General features: G+C 45.7%; 1 long non-coding RNA gene across 2 annotated transcripts in view; it reads right to left on the bottom strand.

The window, feature by feature from the left end:
* Positions 1–27,796, bottom strand: part of LOC146834905 (uncharacterized) — a 139,472-nt gene that overhangs the window by 81,943 nt on the left and 29,733 nt on the right. The window lies entirely within an intron of this gene.

The raw sequence follows: 27,796 nt of genomic DNA, 5'->3' as shown, positions 1-27,796 counted from the left end.
TAGGCCATCTATTGCTGTGCGATATTTCTCAATAAATCGCGGCTCCTGCGGTTCAAGGTATTTTGCAAGATGACTTTATTCAGAGGGCGCATTACTACTAAAACTGTCCAAATGAATTCGTCCTCACTGTGGCCCATTTCTACAAAATGCTGCACCAATGGAGCCCCAAGGGTTTTGCAGCGAATCCGTGATTTATGTTGTTGAATAGGAAGTTTTACGGCTTGAGTCGTTTGCCCAATATATGATTTCCCACATGGACATTCAATTGAATAGATCACATTTTTCAAATTACAATTCGAAAAACCCAATTGGACATGTTTTTTGGCACCAATGGTTGTAGAGTCGCTTGTTTGGTGGCAAACCACACAGTTTTGACATCTAAAGTGTCCCTGCACTGGTGGCAGTCCCATCATAGTTCTTACATCATTTTTTGGCACAGCTGGTCTAGAAGCCTTAACCAAGTATTCTCTCAAATTTTTTCCTTTTCGAAAGGCAAACAATGGTTTAGCCAACCCCAACTGGTCAACCAACCGCCCATTTCTTTGAATGATCTGCCTCACTTTGTTTGCTTTGGGATTATATGTTAACACACATGTAAGTAGGTCATTCTTTTCCTTGTTTCTTGGTGTTAAAAGGGTTTCACGAGGTGTAAACCATGCTCGTTTCAGAGCATTCCTTACTAGTTTCTTTGGCTACCCTCTATTACATAGTTTAGTCCGCAGAATGGCCGCGTTGTCAAAGTAATCACTTTTGCTAGAGCAGTTGCGACGTATTCTCAGGAATTGCCCATATGGCAAATTGTCCTTAAGATGTCGTGGATGCCCTGAGCTGAATGCTAAAAGTGTGTTTCTGTCGGTAGGTTTCGTGAATAAACTAACTTCTAGTAACCCTTCATTACTTTTGACCCAGACATCAAGGAAATTTATCTGGATATTACTCACGTTTTTTTGTAAATTTCAAGTCTTGTGTACGTGTATTAAGCCAATTATGGAAAGCTTCTAGATCTTCTTTATTTCCATTCCAAATCAAAAATAAATCATCAATGAATCTGACCCATCTCACAATGTGTGCAAAGAATGGGCCAGTCTCATTGAAGATAAATAGGGTCTCAAATTGGTCCATGACCAAATTGGCTATCTCCGGGGCGAAGCTACATCCCATGGCTACACCTTTTACTTGGAGGAACAGGTCATCTTTAAAATTGAAAAAGTTATTTTTTAAACATAGTTTCGCCAAAGAAATCAAAAAATCAGTTGGGACCTGGTGTGGTCTGGGTCTCCCGTTTAATACTAGCGTCATAATCACGAGTGCCTCATCTTGGGGAATATTTGTATAGAGGCTTTCGATGTCGAAGGTTACCAAAAGGTTTTGGTTACCATCAAACATCGATCCCTCAATTTTAGAAATAAATTCCATGGTATCTCGTACGTATGCTTTTGTGTCCGGAATAAAAGGTTTCAAAAAGCAATCAACATATTTGGCCAAGGGTTCGAGGATGGACCCACAGGCTGAAATAATCGGCCTCCCTGGTGGTTTGGTGGCATCTTTATGAATCTTAGGCAGGACATACAGAGTTGGAACTTTCTGTATGATGATATTCAAAAATTCAAATTCTTTCTTACAAAGAAAACCACTTTCAAGAGCTCTGTTAGTCAAATGTAATATTTCAGCTTTCAAACGGGCAGTAGGGTTACAATCAAGGGGTTGATAATGTGACTGATTACTAAGTTGCCTAGTAATTTCCTCATCGTATTTATCTGCATCCCATAATACAATACCTCCGCCTTTATCGGCGGGTTTCACTACCACCAGTGAATTACTGGCTAAATTTTGGAGTGCCTTTTGTTCATCTCTTGAAAAGTTAGGTTTGTAAAACGTCCTTTTTGAGTGCAAATTGTCTATTTCCCTCAATATTTGGTTTTCAAACAACAAAACTTGATCTGGCATTGCTGCACTTTCTGGGCAAAAAATTGATTTATTTTTTAGTCCACTGACATTATTATCAGATGTTTCATTATATTCTGAAAAAAAGACTCTCAGTCTAACTTTCCATAGGAATCGTAGAACCTCTTTTTTGGTGTCTATTGGGTTCTGTATTGCATGTGGGACAAAGGACAACCCTTTATTTAGCACTTGTATTTCAGTTACAGTTAGCTGATGTCTTGACAAATTATAGATTGGTATTTCCTCATATGGTATACCGGACAAAGTAGGTTTCTGTAGGTCTATCTCCGATATGCTCGCTGTCTGGTGCGAAAGTAATTTTGTTCTTGGATCTGTTGAGGAACAGGCGGTTGCCATACTGGACCCCTAAGGTCCCCCCCAAAAAACAAAAATTATAAATATTGCGCGGTGCGCGCACGGTGCACGCACGCATCAGAAATGAATTACTTTTAACCCAATTTCTAAACCATGAAAAGGAGGCAGGGAAGACACTCCCTGACCCCCTAGACCTTCTCAGGGGGTCCCTAAAGGACCTCGTAAATCAAAAAAACCCATTTCGTTTAATCAAAAAAAATTGCCGGTGCACGCACGGTGCGCGCACGGTGCGCGCACCGTGAAAAACCCTTAAAAAAAAAAAAACATTTTAAACTGTTTCTAAGTTTATAGAAGATATTAACTATGCTGTTCAACTTTATCCAAATTTTAAAACAAAGAGCTGAGCCATTCCATATTACAGGATACAGTCAATCTATAACTATATACATAGGTAGTTTATCGTACAATAAATATATAAAAAATATAATAATACATACATAAATTAGCATTTAAAAAACCTTACAAATTCACTAAAAAAAACATAGGTTTCACACACGTTATAGTTAGAAATTAGCATTTAAAAAACCTTGCAAATTCACTTAAAAAACCATAGGTTTCACACACGTTATAGTTAGGAATTAGCATTTAAAGAACCTTGCAAATTCACTGTAAAAACCATAGGTTTCACACACGTTATAGTGAGGAATTAGCATTTAAAAAACCTTGCAAATTCACTGAAAAAACCATAGGTTTCACACACGTTATAGTTAGGAATTAGCATTTAAAAAACCTTGCAAATTCACAGAAAAAACCATAGGTTTCACACATGTTATAGTTAGCTGGACATTTCACTCGTACAAAACCATTGAAATTCCCCCGTTATAGTTAATTCAGCTAACTATAACTCGCGTGACCGTAATCCACTGCTGATGACGTCACATATTACATCACTCATGACATGGTCAGTGACATCACTCATGACATCACTGATGACATCTCAAATGACATCACTGATGACATCTTTGATGACATCATCCTTGTGTAAGAGTGGCAGACCTCCTGTTATCCTAATATAAACTTTGATACACACATTGAAAAATACAAACTAAAGTTTTGAAAACTATAAATATAAAAACTATAAATAACTATAACTATAAATATAATATAAAACTATAATATGTGACGTCATCAGCAGTGGATTGCGGTCGCGCGAGTGATAGCAAGGTTATTGCAAGGTTTTTTAAATGCTAATTCCTAACTGTGACGTGTGTGAAACCTCTGGTTTTTTCAATGAATATATATATATATATATATATATATATATATATATATATATATATATATATATATATATATATATATATATATATATATATATATATATATATATATATATATATATAATCTACTGGCGGTCGCCAGTAGATAGTTATAGTTAGGACCGAGTTCCCATAGGAAATCTGAAAATTCTATTTTGAATAACTTTGGCACCGGTTGACTTATCTTCGTGAAATTTTCAAAACTAATGGGGCGCTCTGCTCAGCTCCTACCCTGAAAGTCTCGGGGTGATTCGTCAAGCGGGGGCTGAGAAAAAAGGGGGGTCCCAAAACGCGTTTTCCCCATGCATTTTCCCATAGGACCTTTAGTCGAAGGTACAGCCCGAACGGCTGAACAGAATTACTTGAAATTTGGCAAAGAGGTAGTCCTCAGGTCAGGCATGTGCCTTTTGCTTAAATGGTGTAAATCCGTTCAGTAGTTCCTGAGAAAATCAAAAGTAAAATCACATATATATCTGGGCGGAGCCTAACCACACATCTCATCGTGAGATCTGATTGGCTGTCAGCACTTCATCCAGGAAGTGTTGGCAGCCATCTTGGGACCAATATACATGATAGCACCTCATTAAAAAGCATTGCAGTTAATAGAAGGTTTTAAGACTTTAGTTACATTATAAATCATTTGTTGATGGTACCATACTCATTTTAGGAATTGTGGTGTGTTCTAAGGTGATTTTACCATGTGAAAAAGCCTTCTGCTGTGATATCATGAATCATGTTTGAGAGAAAACTATTTTCTCATGCTTTTCCCACAGAGGTTTGGAAGGTGATCTATAAGCTAACTGAGAGCATATTTTCTGTATATTCACATTATCTTTCTCAGTTATGTGAGAATGAAGTCTGACATTCTCAGTAAAATATGTACATCCAACAAGGGCAGAGACTGTCAGTTGATTCCTTTGTGTTCTACTGCAGCTTCCCAGAGTGTTCTAAAGAACAACTAGAGCACTAACAGTCTTACTTATGACAAAGGTATGGCACACCTGAAGCCATCTTGAATAGAATAAAGTGGTAACACTTAAAACATTTAATTTACAAAGGAACACAATGATGGGATTCATTTTGCCATAGAAATTCTGATTAGTGCTGCAGAAAGAAAAATTAGGGCACATTTTGACTTCTCAAATCCTCTTCTATGTCATAAAAAAATTCTGACATGCAGACTGAAACATGCACTTTGAATACCAGCAGCAGACTTCCCTGGTGAGCAGTAGCTTTACTACAGTGATCTAATGAGCAACTAGAGTGCTAACATTCAGAATTTATGGCAAATGTGTGACACATCTGAATGCCTTCTTGATGGAACAAAAATAAAAAACTGAAAGTATTCCCACTGAGGAGACTGCAGTAAATGAGGAAATTAGGAAACTTCATAACAAAAGAGCCCAAATGTAGCCCAAATATCACCCAGATGTAGCCCAAGTATAGCCTAATGACAGAATGTCCCAGAGTGTTCCTAAGAACAACTAGAGCGCTTACTGTCTTACTTATGACAAAAGTATGGCACACCTGAAGCCATCTTGATTGGAATAAACTGGTAACACTTAAAACATTTAATTTAAAAAGGAACACAATGAGGGGGTTCATTTTGCCATAGAAATTATGATTAGTGCTGAAGAAAGAAAAATTAGGGGACATTTTGAGTGACTTCTCAAATCCTTTTCTATTTCATTAAAAAATTCTGATATGCAGACTGAGACATGCACTTTTAATACCAGCAGCAGACTTCCGTGGTGAGCAGTAGCTTTACTACAGTGATCTAATGAGCAACTAGAGTGCTAACATTCAGAATTTATGGCAAATGTGTGACATATCTGAATACCTTCTTGATGGAATCAAAGTAAAAAACTGAAAGCATTTCCTACTGAGGAGACTGCAGTAAATGAGGAAATTAGGAAACTTCATAACAAATAAATCTCCGAAGATGGCCACCAGACACAAAAGAGCCTAAATGCAGCACAAATATCAGCCAGATGTAGCCCACATGTAGCCCAATGACAGAAGTGTGCAAAACACTTATTTTTGTGTATTTGCAGTTTTATATAGTGCAGACTTGTCAGGTATTGGAATGCTTTACATGAGCATTGGTTACATCACACAAGATCAAATTCATTTTGGTTGTAGACATGGGGAGATTAAGTGATTTGACCACAATCACAGAATGTTGAGCTGAAGCAGAAACTCCAACCTGGTTCCCCAGTTGCAAAGTCTGCAGCTCTGGAAGTAACACCACATCCTCTCGCCATTGTGCAACATTTAATCAAGTGGTCAACTGGATAAAAAAACATAAAGATTACAAATAATTTAAAAGTTCTTTGTCGCTATTTGAAAACTCAGAAAATATGTCCTCATTTTAGTTTTTTAGAGCACTAACCATAATTTTTATGCAAATAAGACCCTCTCATATATGTAATTTCTAAGGGAAATACTCTAGGTATTACAGTTTTGATCACATCAAGATGACGTCACGCGTTCCACACTTTTGTAATAAATATAGAATGTTAGCAATCTAGTTGTTCATTGGGATACTGTTGAGAGGCAGAGGCCAGGGGCACGGACTCTGAAAATTGAAGGCAGGTAGGAGAGTGCAGAGGCAACAATTTGACCACACTGGGCAGGCAGGAAGGGCAGTGGCAGCGCAACAGACTATGGAGGGCAGTGGAAAGGGGGGCAGGGGCAACAAACCAACAATACAGGACTGGCAAGAGAGGCTGTGCAATAAAATAGACCATTGTGGGCAGAAGGAAGAGGCAGTGGTTGTACAACCATACATGCCAACAGACCCGTTTCAGCCACGAAACGTCCAATGTTTTTAAGCTCAAATTGGCTTTGTTTGATCTGTCTCCTGTCTACAATCTCCTCTTTTTCAATGTAACTCAAAGGGGAAAATCAAGACCCCAGTTTTTTTTCAAAATCTCCATCTTACCAAGTTCAAAATGTTCGCAAGTATGGTACATTGAATCATGGTAGGCAGGAGGAATTGGGAGGGCCTGGACTCCGATAACAGAGGACAGGAGGGACATGGAGAGGTGCAACAAACTGACCCTACAGGGCAGGCATCAGGGTTTGCAGCAGCACAATACACCACACAGCGCATGCGGGACGGGAGTGCAGCACAACAATCCATAGAAAGCAATAGGGAGGGGACAGGACTATGCACATGGACAACAGAGAACAGATGGGAAAGAGGCAATGGTAGCTAGCTGACCATAATGGACAGAAAGCTGCAGCATAACAGACCATAAAGGGCAGGAGGGACGGATCAGGGATATTACAATGGAACAGACAAGCCAGGAGGGAGGGAATAGGGGGTCTGCACATGGAAATAGAGGCCTGGGGGCAAGGTGGCAGGGCAGGAGCAGCAAGATGACCATGGAGGTCAGGCAGGATGGTCACTAGAAACAAGACACAACATGGAGAGCAACAATGAGACTATGGTGGCATACACACAGACCATGGAGGGAAGGTGGGTGGGGGTCAGGGGCAGCTAGCTGACCACACAGGGAAGGTGGGAGGGGCCATGGCAGCACAGAAGACCATGCATGGCAAGCAGGAGGGTTAGTGGCAGCACAATGGCTATGATGGGCAAGAAGGAGGGTGCAGGGGCATGCACAAAGGACCATGGAGGATAGAAGGGAGGGTCAGGACCTGGGCACAGACAAGAGAGTTCAGGGGAAGGGGCCTCACAACAGACCGCACTGGGCAGGCAGGAGGAGCAGTTGCAGCATAACAGATCAGGGAGGGCAGAAGGGTGTGGCAGTAAAATGGACCATTGAGGACAGGAGGAAGGGGATAGGGGCATGGCATGTGGACAGGCAGGGTGGAGGTGGCAGGGACAGGTTACAGTCATCTGACGATGCTAGGCAGGTGGGAGGGAAGTGGCAGCTCAACAGAACACTCAGAGTAGATAGGAGTGGCAGGTCCATGGAACATATGGGAAAAAAGGATGGAGCAGGGGCATGCACAAAGACATCGGAGGGCAGGGAGAAGGAGAATAGGGGCAGCAAGCTAAGCACAGAGGCTAAGCAGGAGGTCAATGATGGGCCATAGAATTGGGCAATGGAGGGCAGGAGGAGTGGACTGGTACATCATGCTAAATGGAGGGCAGTGGCAGCACATAAGACCATGCATGGCAGAAGGGAGGAGGCTAGTCCATGGATTCAGACAACAGAGGATAGGGAGGAGGTGGATGGGGCAGCAAGCTAACTGTTCAGAAACTTTATTGTTTTTAAAATGTGTGTCTGTGCGAACTACTTAAAATATGAACAAGTATGCAGCATAATATCACTTTTATTCAGGAAGAAGAGGACGTTTGTGACTGTGACTCCGGGCTCACTTGGCAAAATCACCCCCTGACGTTCCACCCCCATCGCAAAATGTAATGCCCGTGAAAAGGGTAGGTGGACGCAGTGTTATATAGAACATAGTCCTGAGAGCACGATTGAAAATGAAAACTAGATGTAGTATATGGTATAAACTAGGCACCAAAAAGTGTGATATAAGATGAACCGGGGCGTGAAATATAATATGCAATACATTGTGTGCAATGACAGATTTATTGGAGAGCGCGAGATAGCACAGGCACTAGCGCGTGCTATGCGATATGCGCCTTGGAGTGAATATGCACTGGGCAGTGTTGTGTAACATAACTAGTCTCTAAAGTTGTAATATAAAATATGTGCTGGGGAGTGTAACGTTGCATATAGACTGTGACAAAGATATGGATCCCAGATTGTAATATGTTAGGCATAGTGCTGTGCGTTATAACATACACATCGAGGAAGGCACGTTAGATGGGGCAATATAACCCGTGCGAAGGCAAGTGTGGCATGACATATATTCATGGGGTGGTGTTACAGTGCACATGGGCTAGAGAGTGTCATAACATACGCACTAGCTGGTGGAATACAACACAGAGGTGTGAGGCAATCGGCGGGCACTGGTGGGTGTAACACAGCATTGGGCTCAGCCAGGAGCACGCTGTGACTCTCAAGTGAGGTTCGTCTCCTTTCCAGAGTGTAAAATAAAAAGTATTACACATCCGGCGGTGGATGTGTTTTTTATTAACCGTGAGGGGGGTTTCTTGTTCTAGTTTGGTCGAATATTTGTTGAATCCCCTTTGAATGGCTTGGTGTGCGTGTATATTAAATGTGCCCGTCAATAGCTATCCATGTTTGTATAAATAAACGACAAGGGTGTCTACTTGGAGAGTACCCACCGGCGGGGGCGCCGGGATTAGGCACGGTAGGGCATCAGACACGTCAGAGCTTCACTAGCGGTGTAAATGCATTCCTTGTGGATTCATTCTATGCATAGTCGCCTTTTAATGATTATCACGCAAATCGTCATGGTGATAGGTACATATGGTTTGTCCAGCATGTCCTAGGTGTTTCTATAAATATATATATTTTTAAAATAATAAAAAACAAAGGCCGGCCTGAGGAGGGGGGGCAACGCAGCCCCCTCCTAAAGAATTTAAATTTTAAAAAAGCCATTACCCGGGGGTTGGGGTCCCCGGGGGCGATCAACAAAAAAAATTAGGGTGCAGGCCCTGGGGGATGGGGTCCCCAGGGCCAGTAAATTAGAAAAAGAAGGGGGGCCACACAGCCCTCCTTCTTAAAAAAATAAAATAAATAAAAGACCGGCATCGCGCTGGAGGCCACGCCCCCTCCTTGCAGCACTCTGCAAGCGCGCCCCCTGGCCAGTTGTAAGTTGGGGAATTAATTCCCCTTCAATACTGAGGGTCCCTGAGGGCCAACTAGCCCAACAGGTATCTCCAGTGTGCGCCAGGGAGCTGCGTTGCAGACAGGTGTTCTGAGGCCACGCCCCTTTTTACACCTCTATGCAACGCAGCTCTGTGGCGCTTACTGGAGGTACCTAGTGGGCTAGTTTGACCCTAGGGACCCTTAGGATTCAAGGGGACTTAATCTCTCAACTTAGAACGGCCACAGGGTGCGTTTACATGGTGGTGAAGGGAGGGGACGGGGCCTGAGGTGACGTGTGCAAACACGCCCTATGGCGCGTTTTAAGTTGGGGAAATAATTCCCCTTCAATCCTGAGGGCCCCTGGGGGCTAACTAGCCCACCAGGTGCTTCCAGTAAGCGCCACTGAGCTGTGTTGCAGAGAGGTGGTCCAGGCTGTGCCACTTTTTACTCCTCTCTGCAACGCAGCTCTGTGGCGCATACTGGAGGTACCTAGTGGGCTAGTTGGACACTAGGGACCCTCAGGATTCAAATTAACTTAATCTCCCAACTAAAAACGGCCACAGGGTGTGTTTACACAGTGGTGAAGGGAGGGGACGGGGCCTGAGTTAACGTGTGCAAACAAGCCCTGTGGCGCGTTTTAAGTTGGGGAAATAATTGCCCTTCAATCCTGAGGGCCCCTGGGGGCTAACTAGCCCACCAGGTGCTTTCAGTAAGCGCCACTGAGCTGCATTGCAGAGAGGTGGTCCAGGCCGTGCCAGTTTTTACACCTCTCTGCAACGCAGCTCTGTGGCGCATACTGGAGGTACCTAGTGGGCTAGTTGGACCCTAGGGACCCTCACGATTCAAATGAACGTAATCTCCCAACTAAAAACGGCCACAGGGCGTGTTTACACAGTGGTGAATGGAGGGGACGGGGCCTGAGTTAACGTGTGCAAACAAGCCCTGTGGCGCATTTTAAGTTGGGGAAATAATTCCCCTTCAATCTTGAGGGACCCTGGGGGCCAACTAGCCCACCAGGTGCTTCCAGTAAGCATCACTCCGCTGCGTTGCAGAGAGGTGGTCTGAGCCGTGCCCCTTTTTACATCTCTCTGCAACGCAGCTCTGTGGCGCTTACTGGAGGTACCTAGTGGTCTAGTTGGACCCTAGGGACCCGCAGGATTCAAGGGGACTTAATCTCCCAACGTAAAATGGCCACAGGGCGTGTTTACACAGTGGGGAAGTGAGGGGACGGGGCCTGAGGTGACGTGTGCAAACACGCCCTGTGGCAAGTTTTAAGAGGTAGTTTTAATCCGATGGACTATTATATACTAGGGGCTTACAGAGGAGGTCATGCTGATCACAGGGGGACCCCAACGCATAGTGTTCCCTACTGTATGTAGGTGTTTTCACTGTATTCTGAGTGTCTTTTAACATAGCACTGTCTCTAGGACTGGTTAGTCAGACTCAGTTACCACCAGTATCCGTCTGAAAAAGTTGAGGGAACAGGATGATTTTGCAACAAGGCTTCTTTCTGCTCTTCTGTTTGTTCTTTCTGCACGTTATCCTTCTTCCTGCACTTTTCTTCGTCTTTGAGGACTTCTGTTGCTTCTTTCTGCATTTCTTTTTTTTCTTTCGGTGCGTTTTTTCTTCTTTCTTCACATGTCCTATCTCTGTAGGCATAGTTAGAAATTAGCATTTAAAAAACCTTTGAAATTCACTGAAAAACCATAGGTTTTAGGCACGTTATAGTTAGGAATTAGCATTTAAAAAACCTTAGAAATACACCATAGGTTTCAGGGGCGTTATAGTTCGCTGGACTTTTCACTCGTACAAAACCATTGAAATTCCCCCGTTATAGTTAGTTCAGCTATTCAGTGATGTCATGAGTGATGTCACTGACCATGTCATGAGTGATGTAATATGTGACGTCATCAGCAGTGCATTGCGGGTGCATGAGTTATAGTTAGCTGAACTAACTATAACGGGGGAATTTCAATGGTTTTGTACGAGTGAAAAGTCCAGCTAACTATAACGCCACTGAAACCTATGGTTTTTTCAGTGAATATATATATATATATATATATATATCTATATGCCGCCATGCCGAAGCATCTATCTGCTTGAAAAATACAAAAAGAAAACCACGCACCTACCTTGGAGTCCGTGTCCCAATTTTTGCCTTCCGATCTGGAGGAAATGATAGTGGGAACTATGGTGTTTGTTCATATATATATATGTATATATATACAGTCCAACGCCCACTCAGGGAAAAGAATGAGCCCGACATATGCTAGGGCAACACCAGGATTTATTCCATATTCACGGAGGCACAAGGCATGCAGAGAGTCCAAAGGGTTCTGGAAACGCCAGGCAGTCGCGTTTCAGCATTCCTGCTTTCATCAGTGCCGGTTTCAGTTTCCACGCAGAGTCTCTGGCTGGGGGGTGTGTTATGGGTCTTGTAACGCTCTCATTGGCTCTGTGTTTGTTCCGCCCCCTACTCGCAGCTGTAGTGCATCCAGCATTCCAAAATGGGACCAGAGGCATGCTGGTCAATAGAGTCCAAGCGGCAACCCGTAAAGTGAAGGGCTGTCGAACACCAAGTGGTGTGTCTCGTAGACCTTTAGTTTTCCGATCCCACCTTCGTTGATGTACTAACTGGAACCCAGTGTTACCCCTGCAGTAAAATACTGCATCCTCTCTCCCCTTATGCGGCGCATCGAAACAAATGTTTTTGAAGCCGCTTAGGGGGGGTGACACGCTGTAGAAACATACAACGTCCAGAATTGCTGGCTCGCGTGTCACACCAGACCGAGAGGGCATGTCGGTAGCCGGTGCCAAACCGGCAAAACATACAGTCCAAAACCCACTCAGGGAAAAGAATGAGCCCGACATATGCTAGGGCAACACCAGGATTTATTCCATAATCACGGAGGCACAAGGCATGCAGAGAGTCCAAAGGGTTCTGGAAACGCCAGGCAGACGCGTTTCAGCATTCCTGCTTTCATCAGTGCCGGTTTCAGTTTCCACGCAGAGTCTCTGGCTGGGGGGTGTGTTATGGGTCTTGTAACGCTATCATTGGCTCTGTGTTTGTTCCGCCCCCTACTCGCAGCTGTAGTGCATCCAGCATTCCAAGATGGGACCTGAGGCATGCTGGTCAATAGAGTCCAAGCGGCAACCCGTAAAGTGAAGGGCTGTCGAACACCAAGTGGTGTGTCTCGTAGACCTTTAGTTTTCCGATCCCACCTTCTTCGATGTACTAACTGGAACCCAGTGTTACCCCTGCAATAACATACTGCATCCTCTCTCCCCTTATGCGGCGCATTGAAACAAATGTTTTTGAAGCCGCTTAGGGGGTTGACACGCTGTAGAAACATACAACGTCCAAAAGTGCTGGCTCGAGTGTCACACCAGACCGAGAGGGAATGTCGGTAGCCGGTGCCAAACCGGCAAAACATACAGTCCAACGCCCACTCAGGGAAAAGAATGAGCCCGACATATGCTAGGGCAACACCAGGATTTATTCCATATTCACGGAGGCACAAGGCATGCAGAGAGTCCAAAGGGTTCTGGAAACGCCAGGCAGACGCGTTTCAGCATTTCTGCTTTCATCAGTGCCGGTTTCAGTTTCCACGCAGTCTCTGGCTGGGGGGTGTGTTATGGGTCTTGTAACGCTCTCATTGGCTCTGTGTTTGTTCCGCCCCCTACTCGCAGCTGTAGTGCATCCAGCATTCCAAGATGGGACCAGAGGCATGCTGGTCAATAGAGTCCAAGCGGCAACCCGTAAAGTGAAGGGCTGTCGAACACCAAGTGGTGTGTCTCGTAGACCTTTAGTTTTCCGCTCCCACCTTCGTCGATGTTCTAACTGGAACCCAGTGTTACCCCTGCAGTAAATTACTGCATCCTCGCTCCCCTTATGCGGCGCATCGAAACATATGTTTTTGAAGCCGCTTGGGGGGGTGACACGCTGTAGAAACATACAACGTCCAAAAGTGCTGGCTCGCGTGTCACACCAGACCGAGAGGGCATGTCGGTAGCCGGTGCCAAACCGGCAAAACATACAGTCCAACGCCCACTCAGGGAAAAGAATGAGCCCGACATATGCTAGGGCAACACCAGGATTTATTCCATATTCACGGAGGCACAAGGCATGCAGAGAGTCCAAAGGGTTCTGGAAACGCCAGGCAGACGCGTTTCAGCATTCCTGCTTTCATCAGTGCCGGTTTCAGTTTCCACGCAGAGTCTCTGGCTGGGGGGGGGGGTTATGGGTCTTGTAACGCTCTCATTGGCTCTGTGTTTGTTCCGCTCCCTACTTGCAGCTGTAGTGTATCCAGCATTCCAAGATGGGACCAGAGGCATGCTGGTCAATAGAGTCCAAGCGGCAACCCGTAAAGTGAAGGGCTGTCGAACACCAAGTGGTGTGTCTCGTAGACCTTAAGTTTTCCGATCCCACCTTCGTCGATGTACTAACTGGAACCCAGTGTTACCCCTGCAGTAAAATACTGCATCCTCTCTCCCCTTATGCGGCGCATCGAGACAAATGTTTTTGAAGCCGCTTAGGGGGGGTGACACGCGAGCCAGCACTTTTGGAAGTTATCTGTATGTATGTATATATATATATATATATTTCATTTCAAACACAGGTAGCCCAGTAAGCCGCACACGAGTCAGAGAGAAGGTTTACCAGCCTTTAATAAACGGTGTGGAAAGAAGCATCAGTCAGTGCAATTGGCAGCCTCTCCTCCGCCTTACGCGTTTCGAGTTCATCTCTTCATCAGAGGCACTTCTAATGTGGAGCAAAGAGGTCGGATAGAGGAAGGAAGCCTAGGCCAGGGCCCATGTTAGGGCTTGATTTGCGGCAGTGATCAGCGCACCGTTATTGAGGTGGAGAATACTGGCACTACAACTCCCATAAGAACTTGCAACGCAAACAGGAAGCGTGATTTAAAAAGGGAGGAACTGCCAGCTGAGCGCGAACCTTTCCCGAAGCGCCTCTGATGAAGAGATGAGCTCGAAACGCGTAAGGCGGAGGAGAGGCTGCCAATTGCACTGACTGATGCTTCTTTCCACACCGTTTATTAAAGGCTGGTAAACCTTCTCTCTGACTCGTGTGCGGCTTACTGGGCTACCTGTGTTTGAATTGATGAGGCGGACGCCCATCCGCCAAGCCAGCACCACCCCATGATCCCCGGGGGGCCACGGAAGCAGATTTTACACTTCTAATGTGGAGCAGAGAGGTCGGATAGAGGAAGGAAGCCTAGGCCAGGGCCCATGTTAGGGCTTGATTTGCGGCAGTGATCAGCGCACCGTTATTGAGGTGGAGAATACTGGCACCACAACTCCCATAAGAACTTGCAACGCAAACAGGAAGCGTGATTTAAAAAGGGAGGAACTGCCAGCTGAGCGCGAACCTTTCCCGAAGCGCCTCTGATGAAGAGATGAACTCGAAACGCGTAAGGCGGAGGAGAGGCTGCCAATTGCACTGACTGTTGCTTCTTTCCACACCGTTTATTAAAGGCTGGTAAACCTTCTCTCTGACTCGTGTGCGGCTTACTGGGCTACCTGTGTTTGAATATATATATATATATATATATATATATATATATATATATACTCCAAATGAAATTCTGACGTGAGGGGCGCCACAGCCTCTCGGGTCGGGGCCCTTCAAGGTGCGCCAGACACCTTCAATATTCCAAACGAAAAGGCGCACTCTTTAGTAACGCAATGCAGGCCACACCATCAGTGCTTCGTATAGTTTTTAATCTCAGCAGACAGAATGCATAACGCGTTTCAACTCTAACGAGTCTTTGTCAAATGCTTACAATCGTCGGGCAGGCTCATTGGTTCTTTTAAACATTCAAAGCCATCAACACTGAGAACGGACTGGTTTCTCCCATATTAGTATATACATATATATATATGTATATACTTTCACTGAAAAAACCATAGGTTTAGGGGAAAGTTATATATATATATTCACTGAAAAAAAACATAGGTTTCAGGCACGTTATAGTTAGAAATTTGCATTTACAGAACTTTAGAAATTCACTGAATAAACCATAGGTTTTAGGGAAAGTTAGAGTTAGTTGGACATTTCACTCGTAGAAGACCAGAGAAATTTCCCCGTTATAGTTAGTTCAGCTAACTATAACTCGCGCCCCCGCAATGCACTGCTGATGACATCACTGTTGACATCACTGATGACATCATCCAGTGACTGTGTGTTTCTGTAAAGTTTAAATATGTTTAATATATATAGGGAAAGGCATATTGAAGAATGAGTGGGTGTATAAGTGTCTGAATGGATGATTTAGTAGGTGCTTCACTGAGTCTATAAGTGAGTGATTAAACGTATCTTACTGAATGCATGGGTTAGTGACTAAACTGTGTGAATGTCTGTATTCATCTGTCTGTTGGTGTGTAAGCGGCTGCATGGGTTTGTGAATAGCTACATGAGTGTCTATATGGGTTATTGATTGATTGTCTGAGTGTCTGTATAGGTACCTGAGTGTGTGTATGGGTGTGTTAGTGAGTGAATGTATATCTCAGTGGTACATGTGTGAGTAACTACATATGTGAAAGGCAGTATATATGTGTTTCGGAGTATATAAATGGCTATAAGTGAGAGTGTGTGATTGTGAGAGTGGCTGTATGGATGAATGTGTGCTTGTATCAGTGATTGTATAAGAGCGTAAAATGTGCTAGTATTTGTATGAGTAAGTGAGCTGGTGTGTGTATAACTGTATAGGTGAGTAAATGGCAGTGTGATAAATTATTTGCATGACTGACTAGGTGCGTGAGTACCTCTATGGATAAGTGGCGATGTGTGAGTGTCTATATAGGTGTATGAGTGCATATGATTGTCCTGTACTGAGTGACCATAAGTATGAGTGACTGTACGGATGAGTGAGTAGATGTGTGTGTAAACCTAAGAATCAGAGAGTGGGTATGTAGTTATTGGTGTTGGAGTGTCTATGGTTTTGAGAATGGCAGTCTGTAATTTAGAGTGGGTGTCTCAAAGGTTATATTAGAGTGTGAGAAGATGCATCAAATTATCACATGGATGATGTCATCAGTGATGTCATTTGAGATGTCATCAGTGATGTCACTGACCATGTCATTAGTGATGTAATATGTGACGTCATCAGTAGTGCATTGCGGGGGCGCGAGTTATAGTTAGCTGAACTAACTATAATGGTGGAATTTCTCTGGTTTTGTATGAGTGAAATGTCCAACTAACTATAACTTTCCCTAAAACCTATGGTTTATTCAGTGATTTTCTAAAGTTTTGTAAATGCAAATTTCTAACTATAACGTGCCTGAAACCTATGTTTATTTTTAGTGAAGAAATATATATATATATATATATATATATATATATATATTCACTTAAAAAACCATAGGTTTCACACATGTTATAGTTAGCTGGACATTTCACTCGTAAAAAACCAATGAAATTCCCCCGTTATAGTTAGTGCAGGCAACTATAACTCACGCGACCGCAATCCTCTGCTGATGACGTCAGATATTCCATTAATCTTTAGCTATACATGTATTACAAATATTTATTTTTCATAAAGACACATATGTCATCAGTGATGTAATATCTGACGTCATCAGCAGAGGATTGCGGTCGCGTGAGCTATAGTTGCCTGCACTAACTATAACGGGGGAATTTCATTGGTTTTTTACGAGTGAAATGTCCAGCTAACTATAACATGTGTGAAACCTATGGTTTTTAAATGAATTTGCAAGGTTTTTTAAATGCTAGTTCGTAACTATAACGTGTGTGAAACCTATGGTTTTTTCAGTGAATTTGTACGGTTTTTTAAATGCTAAGTTATGTATTTATTAATTTATTCATTTTTCAGGTTTTTCACAGTGCGCGCACAGTGCGCGCACGGTGCGTTTTGCGCACCGTGTGTGCGCTGTGGGTGCTTGGTGTGCTTCGCGAACCGAGCACCCACCGTTCGCTGTGCGTGGCGTGCGCGCGCAGTGCGCGCACCTCGCGATTTTTACAAAAAAAAAAATGTTTTTTTCTCCCTTGGGGGTCCTTCTGTGACCCCCTGACCAAGGCTAGGGGGTCAGGAACTGTCCACTCTGCCCCCTTTTCACGTTCTCCGCATGTTTTTTTTCACCCACTCAGACTGCGAGAGACAAAATGGCGGCCGACACTTCCTGGTTTCGACCGATTCGAATGTTTACCGACATCTAACAACCAATCAGAATTGCGCTCGCGCACGGCAGGGTGCGCGCTCAGTGCGTGCACGCTGCGCGCGTATAGATATTGATATGCTTTTAAATGCTATTTTCTCAGGAAATACTGAACAGATTTACACCAGACCTGCAAAAGGCACTTCCTTGACCTTATGTCTACCTCTCTGCCAAATTTCACGTAATTCTGTTCAGCCGTTCGGGCTGTAGCTGCGACTAAAGTCCTATGGAAAAATGCATGGGGAAAACGCGTTTTGGGACCCCCCCTTTTTCTCGGCCCCTTGACGAATCACCCCGAGACTTTCAGGGTAGGAGCTGAATGGAGCGCCCCATTTGTTTTGATAATTTCGCGAGGATTCGTCAACCGGCGCCAAAGTTATTCAAAATAGAATTTTGAGATTTCCTATGGAAACTAGGTTGTAACTATAACTATCTACTGGCGACCGCCAGTAGATAATATATATATATAGATACATATAAAGATTAGTGATTTAGATTAATAATGAAAATGTTTAAACAAAAAAACAGTTGGATGTACACATTTGGTTGAGTTCCTTATACTCACATGTATCAATTTCAACCATACTGGAATGATTATTAGTGCATCAATGATATATTTGAACGTATATGCTTTTCCTTTAAATGCATAATTCATTATTAATATGACTTTGCTGTATTTTAGCTTAGATTCATATAAGCCTCAATCTTAAAGTGAAATAAATTGACTGGAATAACCAAAGGCTATGGAAACATTCAACACTATTGCCAGTAGTATTGAATTGATAATTTTTTCTTTAACTTCTCCTGTACATCACAGTGCACCGGTTACAATTATCACAACAATTTAGAATCAGCTGCCTAGAAAAGTGTGCTTTTGAACCTGCTATGTCTTTCCTCAATGTGGCGTTGTTCAATGTGATGAATAACTTAAGGAACTGCAGAATCGATCCAACTATTCTTCAGGATTTTGTGTCTTCTTTGCTGGTGCATCAAACTCATCCTATATGAACTGATCAATCGATTAAGTGGTCTGACAAATTGAAGTGATGCCAGGAGATGTCACCTTGGAACTGACTTAGTGTAATTGCCTATCCTAAGGAAATTTCAGGGGGTTCTGTTGTCGAGTGGAACGAGAGAGCAAGAGTGGGGAGTTCAATTTGTGATGCTGTGGCAATTGCTTTTACAGCAACGGACAAATAGAGATCTCTGTCTAGTTGGACTGGACTGCCTGCTTGGACATTTGATGAACTTTCCTGAACAAACCTTTGTCAAAGGCGTAGCTGGCTACCCAGCCATACTGACACATATGCTGCATGTGTTGAGGGGCCTACCTCGGCTGAGATAGACCGTCCCTTTCTGAATTTCCTCAACTTCCTGAATCCCAAGCTTTGGTATTTAATTAAATCAATCTAATCTGAATTCAAATCTGAATGCTAAATTTCTTAATGATATTGTTACTATTTATTCTGCTAAATGAATTATCAAATTTGATTTGACTTTGCTATTCTGATTCATTGTCTTTGGCGAGTCAGTTTCTGGGTTACCCTATGACTAAACACAAATTCAAGAGGGAAGTTTCTGAACATCAAATCCTGATGCTCATATTCTCATCACTATAACATAACTCCTTGTTAGTATGATCCTTGACCGTCTACGTTTGTTTAGGAGATTTGGGATTGTAGAGATCATATTTTATGCCTACGGTATTTTCCTGAGAGTGATCTATCTGAGCTTATTTTCGAGTTTGTAAATACAGTTATCTAATTCCTGATCCTCATTGTGTAACTGCCAGTTCCCCAAATATCCAAACCCTCTCAGCACAGAGCAAGATCCATCGGAGGACCAATTGATTTACTGTAGGAAAATAAGTAAGGGCCCAGTAAACTCAACAGCACTCATATCATCCACACCGACCCCAAATGACTACCCAGGAACCCCTTCTCATCTTTACCTCTTATATTACGCTCAATAATCAAGTAATCCACAGGCAGTTCCACCTACAATCACAAAGTTGAATAATACATTCACATCAACACTTATCTCTAACTCTGTAGCTCGGACCTCTCGTCCTCCAAAACCTAGAAACACAGTTTATTTCTCCTTCTTCAGCTTTGGAATATCCTGAAGTCATGTGTTGCTTAATACCATTTTTAACTATACTTTGTACATTTATTTAATCTCTTAAGAATGGGAATATGAGTGCTTCTAAACGTTACTGTGAAGGAACAGACCGTATTCTAAAGGACAATTGCATATATATATATCTTCTAAAACGTTTAGTAGAAGAGTTGGATATCCAGTCTGTGTGTAGATTACTAAAAGTTTGGAGCGAAAGGAATTTAATGGTACTCTTATTTTTCAGGAGCCTTTCAGTACAAAAACTATGCTTTACTAATTTTCCCACTGTGTACGTTTCCTATTGAATGCAGCACACATGCAAAGTTTGAAAAGTATGAAGAAATTCAAACATTTCTCCTCGGTTACATCTGGTTTGAGGAGGCACACATTTTTGGACCAATCGCTGTCTACTATTGGTAGTAGAAAGGGATTTGTGTTGGACCCCTGGGTGGCATCAGGTGAGCGCTCATGTACCACCCATGAAACGTCCCTTTAACACAAAAAAGTGCAAAGTAGTGACACAGTGCTACTTTGTGGTATTTTGGCGATCCTTTCAATGCAAATCCTGATTTGTTTTAGAAATGAAATACTACTGCAATGCTTTGTGCAGGGTTTGTATTGCAATTATAATGCAAACCCGGCATAGAGTGTTAGTCTGGGATTCAATGCCATGTGCCTAAACATCCCCTACATGCTAGCTGATACAATTGGGTGCACCTCTATACCTATTGTATGCCAAAGAATTACCTATTATACATTATACACCCATTATAAGAAATGTGCCCATGTAAGCCTCATATGCAAATCAATAGTCAAGACACAAGGGAAAGCTGAAGTACAATACCTTGTGCTTGGTGCACTCACATTGTGTCTGCAACCAGCAGCAGACTGTTGTTGTGTGTGAGTGGTCTCCCAGAGACCTACTGTGCTAATATGTGAGAAAGTCTTATTGTGGCACAGAGCAAAGTCTTTCAAGAAGCTATAATGTTTCTCACCCGCTCCAAACGTGTGATATTGTGATTAGATGATGTGATAAAAACAGTAACTAAGAATTCATATGTGAGTATTGAACATTTTATGTATTCGAGGTAAATAGTACATTAAATTATGTAACATGTGCACAGAAAATGAAAAAAGAAAAGAAGTTTTGAGTTTAGCAAAATTGCATTTTGTAAACCTTTCTTTTGCTGTACGTACTATTAAATATGAGTTTTTGGCTAACATATGATGTACAAGGAAACTTATAAAAATATATATGAGTGACAGTGACATTTTCAAACTTTTATGAGTACCCTATACTTACATGAATTGATTGCAATGTTTATTAATGCACCTGTTTGAGAGATTAATACCCTGCTATGCAACGCAAGATTCACATTTTAGCTTAATTCATTGTGAATAGGTTGTATTTCATGTAGGCCTCAAATCCTGCTTCTTTTTCCAAATGTGAACTTATGAACTGAATAGTCTGAAGCCTATGGGAACGTTTTGTAAAGTGCTCTAACTTTCAATTGCTTTCTTTGACATTTGTAGCACAGTCTGATGGAATGTGCAACAAAAACTGTTACATGATGGAACAGATGCTTGAGAAACTAGCAGACAAAGGATGAGAGCATAAAGTTGTCTATTTTCTGAGTGCCACGTTGTTCATTTGAGTAAACCTAAAATGATTCTAAGGAAATTGCACATTATGCATTACTTAATTCTTCCAGAATTGTATAGTTATTACTTACTACATCATCTCATCCCATTGAAGATGACTAACGGGACAGAGTGGTCTGACAAGTTCAGTGATGTCAAGGGGTGTTACCCTGTACCTAATGGAGTATAATTGCTCAGCTTTCGGAACTGCTTGTGAGAGACTTGCTTACCCACCTTGAAACACGGAGACTGACAATTTGAACTTCCAGGAACAACGCGAACTGTGATGTAATACTGCGTTCTGCTGCTTGCTGGTATGCTAGCATGGTGGAACCTTTTCAGCCGAAAGGGTTAACGTCATACTGTTGTGACACCAATGAACAGAGACCGATTTCCTGTCTTTATTGAAATGGAACTGGTCACTTGGAACAACTGAACTCTCCGAATAGTTTGTATGATACTCAGCTGATTACCTATTGATCAGAATCCATTGGTTAATCAATCTCCCCTGGCTGAGGACGATCAAGCATTACATCTCTGGATCTTGAAGAGTATTGTTAATGCTTTATTAAACTTGAATTAGCTTAATTTTGGATTGTATGTTATTCATTTAAAGTAATAATAACTCTCTCAGATTTAAAACGAACAGTGCTGATTCTGACTCATTATTTATTGGGGGTATGTAGTGTCGCGATAGTCAGACTGACGCGACACGCAGCGGCGTGCGCGTCAGGTCACGTGTGATGTAACGCTTAATAAATACTACGTCACTGATGCACGTCGGCCGAACCGCCGCGGCAGCAGTGACGAACAAACTACACCCGGTGTCACGAGTCTTCCTTTACCACGTGCGGGGACCCGGGTGGCCAGCGTCAGGAATCGGACGCACCCCCCCCACGATACAACAAACTGGCGACGAGGGTGGGCGTGCCCTCGCGTTCCGTTGCCTGCGCTCCGGTGGTGTGGCGGCCGTCGAGCATTCCCGGCTCGCGGTGCTCGTGCCCCGCGGAGACGTGTGGCTGTCCCTGTTCTCCGGCGCTGCGACGGTGCAGATCTGCGCGTTGGAGCGCTCCTGATTGGCGGCTGCTCCGCTGGAGGCGTCAACTGTGTTTCCCGGCCTCAGCGCGCTGCCCTACACGTGCGCCCCGCCCCTGGCCTGCCTGCCTGAAGCGCGCGGAGCGCCCGTCAGCCTCCTGCCTCCTGCCTGGACTGCCGGTGAGCTCCTGCTCCCTCACATTCTTAAAGGGGGAGGCTGCATGCTTGGCCTGTCTAGAGGACAACCGGGGAGGACGAGGAGAATCGCCGCGCCCCGCTGCAGAGGCCCAGAAGGTCACGGGGGGGAGAGTGACAGGTCATCCTCTGACCACGGGGAAGGCCGCACTCGGCCTGGGAGCAGACCCTGCCATCTGGGCGCCCTCGAAGCCGTGAATAAGAGGAGGTCTCGCCCGGCACCAGCAGCACACGTGGGTCTCGCCCAACACACGCAGCACACGCGCAGAAGGCCCCGCCTGAGACAGGCAGTACACGTGCAAAAGACATGGCGAACATTCCGCCGATCGAACCATTCTCGGTGGAGGGGTCCCCATCCGCAGTAGCAGCGCGATGGAGAGACTGGGAGGACAGAGTGCGTATCTTCTTCGAGGCCACGAAGGTCCACAAGGATCAAAAACGCGCAATGATAATACACCTGGGAGGAAAAGAAATTCACAACATAGTGAAGACGCTTGCGGAAAAGACCCCCAAGACGCACATCACACTAATAGCGGCGCTCAACGAGTACTTCGAACCAATGGCGAACCGCGACTACGAACGCTTCGTTTTCCGCCAAGCGCGCCAATCGCCTGAGGAGTCGCTCGACAAATTCCACGCTCGTCTCAAGAACCTGGCGGCCACCTGCGGGTTTCGGGATGAGACGGAGGAGATAAGAGGCCAGATAATACAGGGGTGTGCGTCTGTCAAACTGAGGGAAAGGATCCTAGAGGAATCAGGCAAGCCCCTAGCAGACATACTGACAATGGGCCGGACGAAAGAACTATCGAAAGTGCGCGCTGCGCACATGGAGGCGGCCCTGCAAGTGCCAGTGAAGACGGAGCCGGTCAATGCGGTAGCGGTCAAACCTAAACAGAGATGGCCCTGACGCGGACCAGGCCCGGCCGCCCAAGACCAGCCCAAGTCCTGCGGGTACTGCGGTGGGCCACCCCACGCCTCGACAGAGTGCCCGGCACGAGGGAGGAAGTGCATGGCCTGTGGACGGTTCAACCACTTTGAGAAAGTGTGCCGGTCGAAGAAGTTCCGAAAGCCCCGCCAGACCGTAAACACGGTTGAGGAAGGAGGCCCGGTTGCCAGCGACATGGACGACGACGAAGAGGAAGAAAAGGTGATACACAGAGTACACATGATATGCACGGCAATACGCAGGACTAGGAGGCTGCCGCAATGCAGCATCCGAGTGGGTTCGCAAGAGGTCACAACAGTTGTAGACACTGGGGCCAGCATCAATATCATGGCCGCGGCGATGCACCGATCCATGCACCCCCAGCCGACGTTGCTGCCATCGGCGATCACGGTGTTCGCATACGGACAGGAGGAACCGTTGAAGGTACGGGGGAAGTTCAGGACTGTGATATCTCATGGGACGCGGTCCATAACGTCAAATATCTATGTGACCGAAGACGGACAAGGCATGCTCCTAGGCTGCAGAGCGGCAGAAGATCTGGGAGTGGTAACGTTCGCCTTCGGGGTACACCAGGAGTCGATACACCACACCTTGGAGGACTTTGACGAGATCTTCAACGGAATAGGCAAGTTCCGAGGGAAGGAGGTCCACCTCCACATTGACCCCACCGTGCAGCCGATAGCACTTCGACATCGCCGCATAGCATTCCACCTCAGGCCACTGGTCGAAGCCGAACTGGCGAAGCTGGAAGCAGCGGGAATCATCGAAAAGGTGTCAGGACCAACCCCGTGGGTGTCACCAATCGTAGTAGCAAAGAAACCCAAGCAACCAGGTGCGGTTAGAATCTGTGTGGACATGAGGCTCCCTAACGCAGCCATCAAAAGGGAGCGGCACATCACGCCGACCATCGATGACATTGTGGGGGAAATGGCAGGCGCCAAATGGTTCTCAAAACTGGACCTACGATCTGGGTACCACCAACTCGTGCTGGATGAGGCATCCCGGAACATCACCACGTTCTCCACGCACGTAGGTCTCCGGAGGTACACGCGGTTGAGTTTCGGCGTGTCGAGCGCTGCGGAGGTGTTCCAGAACGTAATACAAGAACTCATCGCAGGGATCCCTGGAGCGATCAACGTGAGCGATGACATCATGGTGCATGCCACAACCATAGCGGAGCACAATGAGAGGCTGGTGCAGGTGTTGTGGCGTATACGAGACGCAGGCCTTACCCTGCATCGAGAGAAGTGCAAATTCCTGTGCAGGAAGATCCAATTCTTTGGCTACACCTTCTCGGCCGACGGCGTTAACCCAGATCCGGACAAGGTCAAGGACATAAAGGAAGCGGCTGCCCCCGCAAACATCACGGAGGTGCGGAGTTTCTTAGGAATGGTAAACTATTGCGGCCGGTTCATTAAGGACCTGGCGAACCTCACGGCGCCCCTAAGAGAGCTCACCAAGGAGTCCACCCCCTGGACTTGGGACAGTGATCGCGACCGAGCGTTTGAGAACATCAAACAGGCGCTCTCCGAAGCCACGACATTAGCATTCTTTGATCCGGCCAAGCTGACACAGATTGCTGTCGACGCTGGTCCAGTTGGTCTAGGAGCCGTTCTACTACAACGAAAGACAAGCGCAGCGGAATGGGCCCCAGTGGCATTCGCCAGCCGATCGCTTACAGAGACTGAGCAGAGGTACTCACAAATAGAGAAAGAGGCGATCGCTATTCATTGGGGGTGTCATCATTTCCACCTGTACGTCTACGGCAAGCCGTTTGTTGTGACCACGGACCACAAACCACTAGTATCTTTGTTCGCGGGCACCTCTACTAAGCCGCCCCCAAGAATCGAAAAATGGATGTTGCAACTGCAAAATTACAACTGTAAGATCGAATACCAACCGGGAGCCTGGAACCCGGCAGACTACCTGTCTCGCCACCCTCGCAAGGCGACTCCCCAAGAGATGGAAGAGGCGGCTGAAACAGAAGAGTATGTCCGTTGCATCACCGCGCGATCGTGCCCCCGGCCACTGTCCATGGCCAGCCTGGCCCAGGCTACCAGCGAAGATGAGTGCCTACAAAGGGCAAAAGCGGCGGTCCAAAACAACGAATGGAATCGGGCCAGAGAGGAGTGGAAGAGTTTGACGCCCAGGGCAAGACAGGTAATGGAGAGTCTGTACAACGTAAGAATGGAACTGACGGAGGATGGCACAGGGTGCTTGTTGAGGGGCCACCGTTTGGTCATCCCGGCGTCCCTAACCCAGCGAGTGGTGGACCTAGCCCACGTTGGCCACCAAGGTATGGTCAAGACCAAGTCCCGCCTCCGAACCAAAGTGTGGTTCCCGCTCATGGACGAGTTAGTAGAAGCCACCGTTCGAGAATGCCCTGCCTGCCAGGTCACAGGGGAGGCCCCTCGGCCAGCCCCTGTCGTGATGGAACCTCGACCCGGAGTCCGTGGTCCAAGATAAGCGATGACTTTGGGAGCCTTCCAGACGGACGACACACTCTGGTTGCCATAGATGACCACTCCAAATATCCCGAAGTGGAAATCCTACCTGTGTTGAGTGCCCAGGAAGTTATCCCGAAGCTCGAGAAAATCATGGCCACGCACGGCATAGTCAAGGAAATCAGAACGGACAATGGGTCACCATTTCAGAGTCAGGACTTCGCGGCGTACCTTCAGGCCTTGGGAGTGCATCACCGGCGCATCACACCCCGATGGCCGCAGGCGAACGGAGAGGCTGAACGCTTCATGAGGACACTCAACAAGGTGATACGGATCGCCCACGAGAAACACCAGTCGGTGGAGTTAGCCATCTTCACATTCCTCCGTAGCTATCGCCAGACGCCCGACTCTACTACAGGAGTGGCACCGGCTCACCTGCTGATGGGGCGGGTCGTCACCGACACCATACCACACCACCCAGAATGGAGGCCGGAAACTCCCAACGACAGTGCCATTGACGAGCGCCGGCGTGGAGCGTTCGCTCAGGTGGATGCCCGACGGCGTGCTGTCACCCCACGCCTGGCCCCCGGTGACAGGGTGTTGATACGAAATCGGAGGCCAGGAGGCAAGTTTCGTCTAAACTTTGAGCCACAACCATGGACAGTGGAGAAGGTCGCGGGCACGTGTGTGACAGCCCGGAAAGGTGGTGAGAAGATAACCAGGAACGTCTCATTCTTCAAGAGAATCCCAGGGCCCTCGAGGGCCGAGGAAAGGCCCCAGCCCAGCCCCACGAGGGACCCCCCGCGAGAGGAGAGATGCCTGGAACCTGCGGAACATGTGGACCAGGCAAGCGGAGGAACAGACTCTGTAAGTCAGGGAGGTGTCGCACCGCAGCACAGCCATCAGCCAGAGACCCTGCTGCCAACGGACGCTGGCATGCCTGCGGAGAGAGACGACGGTGCAGGTGGTGACTCTGCGAGTAGGGGCCGGGGCAGCGTTCCAGACTGTGGGGAACCACGATATGACTTGAGGCCTCATCCAGAGCCCTCCCGTCGTCTACGAGACTACGTCAAGTAAGACTGTTTTGATTTGTTTGAAATGTTCTAGAATTGCACATGGTCGGCACAGAGACGATGGCCACCGTGGTATTGATAAGTTTGGGTTTAAAAGATGGAGTAATAGCTGTGGAGCTGTAATTGGTTTTTTGTTTGTGTGTTGGGGAGGAATGTAGTGTCGCGATAGTCAGACTGACGCGACACGCAGCGGCGTGCGCGTCAGGTCACGTGTGATGTAACGCTTAATAAATACTACGTCACTGATGCACGTCCGCCGAACCGCCGCGGCAGCAGTGACGAACAAACTACACCCGGTGTCACGAGTCTTCCTTTACCACGTGCGGGGACCCGGGTGGCCAGCGTCAGGAATCGGACGCACCCCCCCCCACGATACAACAGGGGTACATTTACGTGACTGGTAATCATTACTTGTGAGTTTCCAGTGTGAGTTGAGTATAAAACGATATGTAGCATTTATCTGGTCCTCATTTGTTAATTGCCTATCCTCCAAATATTCCAGTCCCTTTCAGCACAGAACAAGATCCATCGGATGACCAAATGAGTAAGTGGTAGTCAGAAGATGAAATGAATAAAATTAAACTTTAGACAATATGGCCCAGCACGTAACTCTACAACACTATCCACGTTTCAGTGGCGGTACGTTTTGCAGAGAGAAAGGTCCACTATCTTTTCAATGAACAGACATTTGAAGAACATTGTCTAGTTGTTCTCCTCAGGCAGCACACCCCGAACAGATTACAGCCAGGAAGTGAGGAAGGGGCGGATGCAGGGAACGCGATATAGTCTTCCATGTTTCCCTGCATCAGCCTGGCCTCCTGGAAGAGGTGCTAGTTACTGTCGGTATTCT

Source organism: Triturus cristatus, chromosome 4_2 (genome assembly GCF_964204655.1).
Source record: "Triturus cristatus chromosome 4_2, aTriCri1.1, whole genome shotgun sequence".
NCBI classification, from domain to species: Eukaryota; Metazoa; Chordata; class Amphibia; order Caudata; family Salamandridae; genus Triturus; species Triturus cristatus.
The sequence above is the reverse complement of the archived record's forward strand: the minus strand, read 5'-3'. Positions and strand labels throughout refer to the sequence as shown.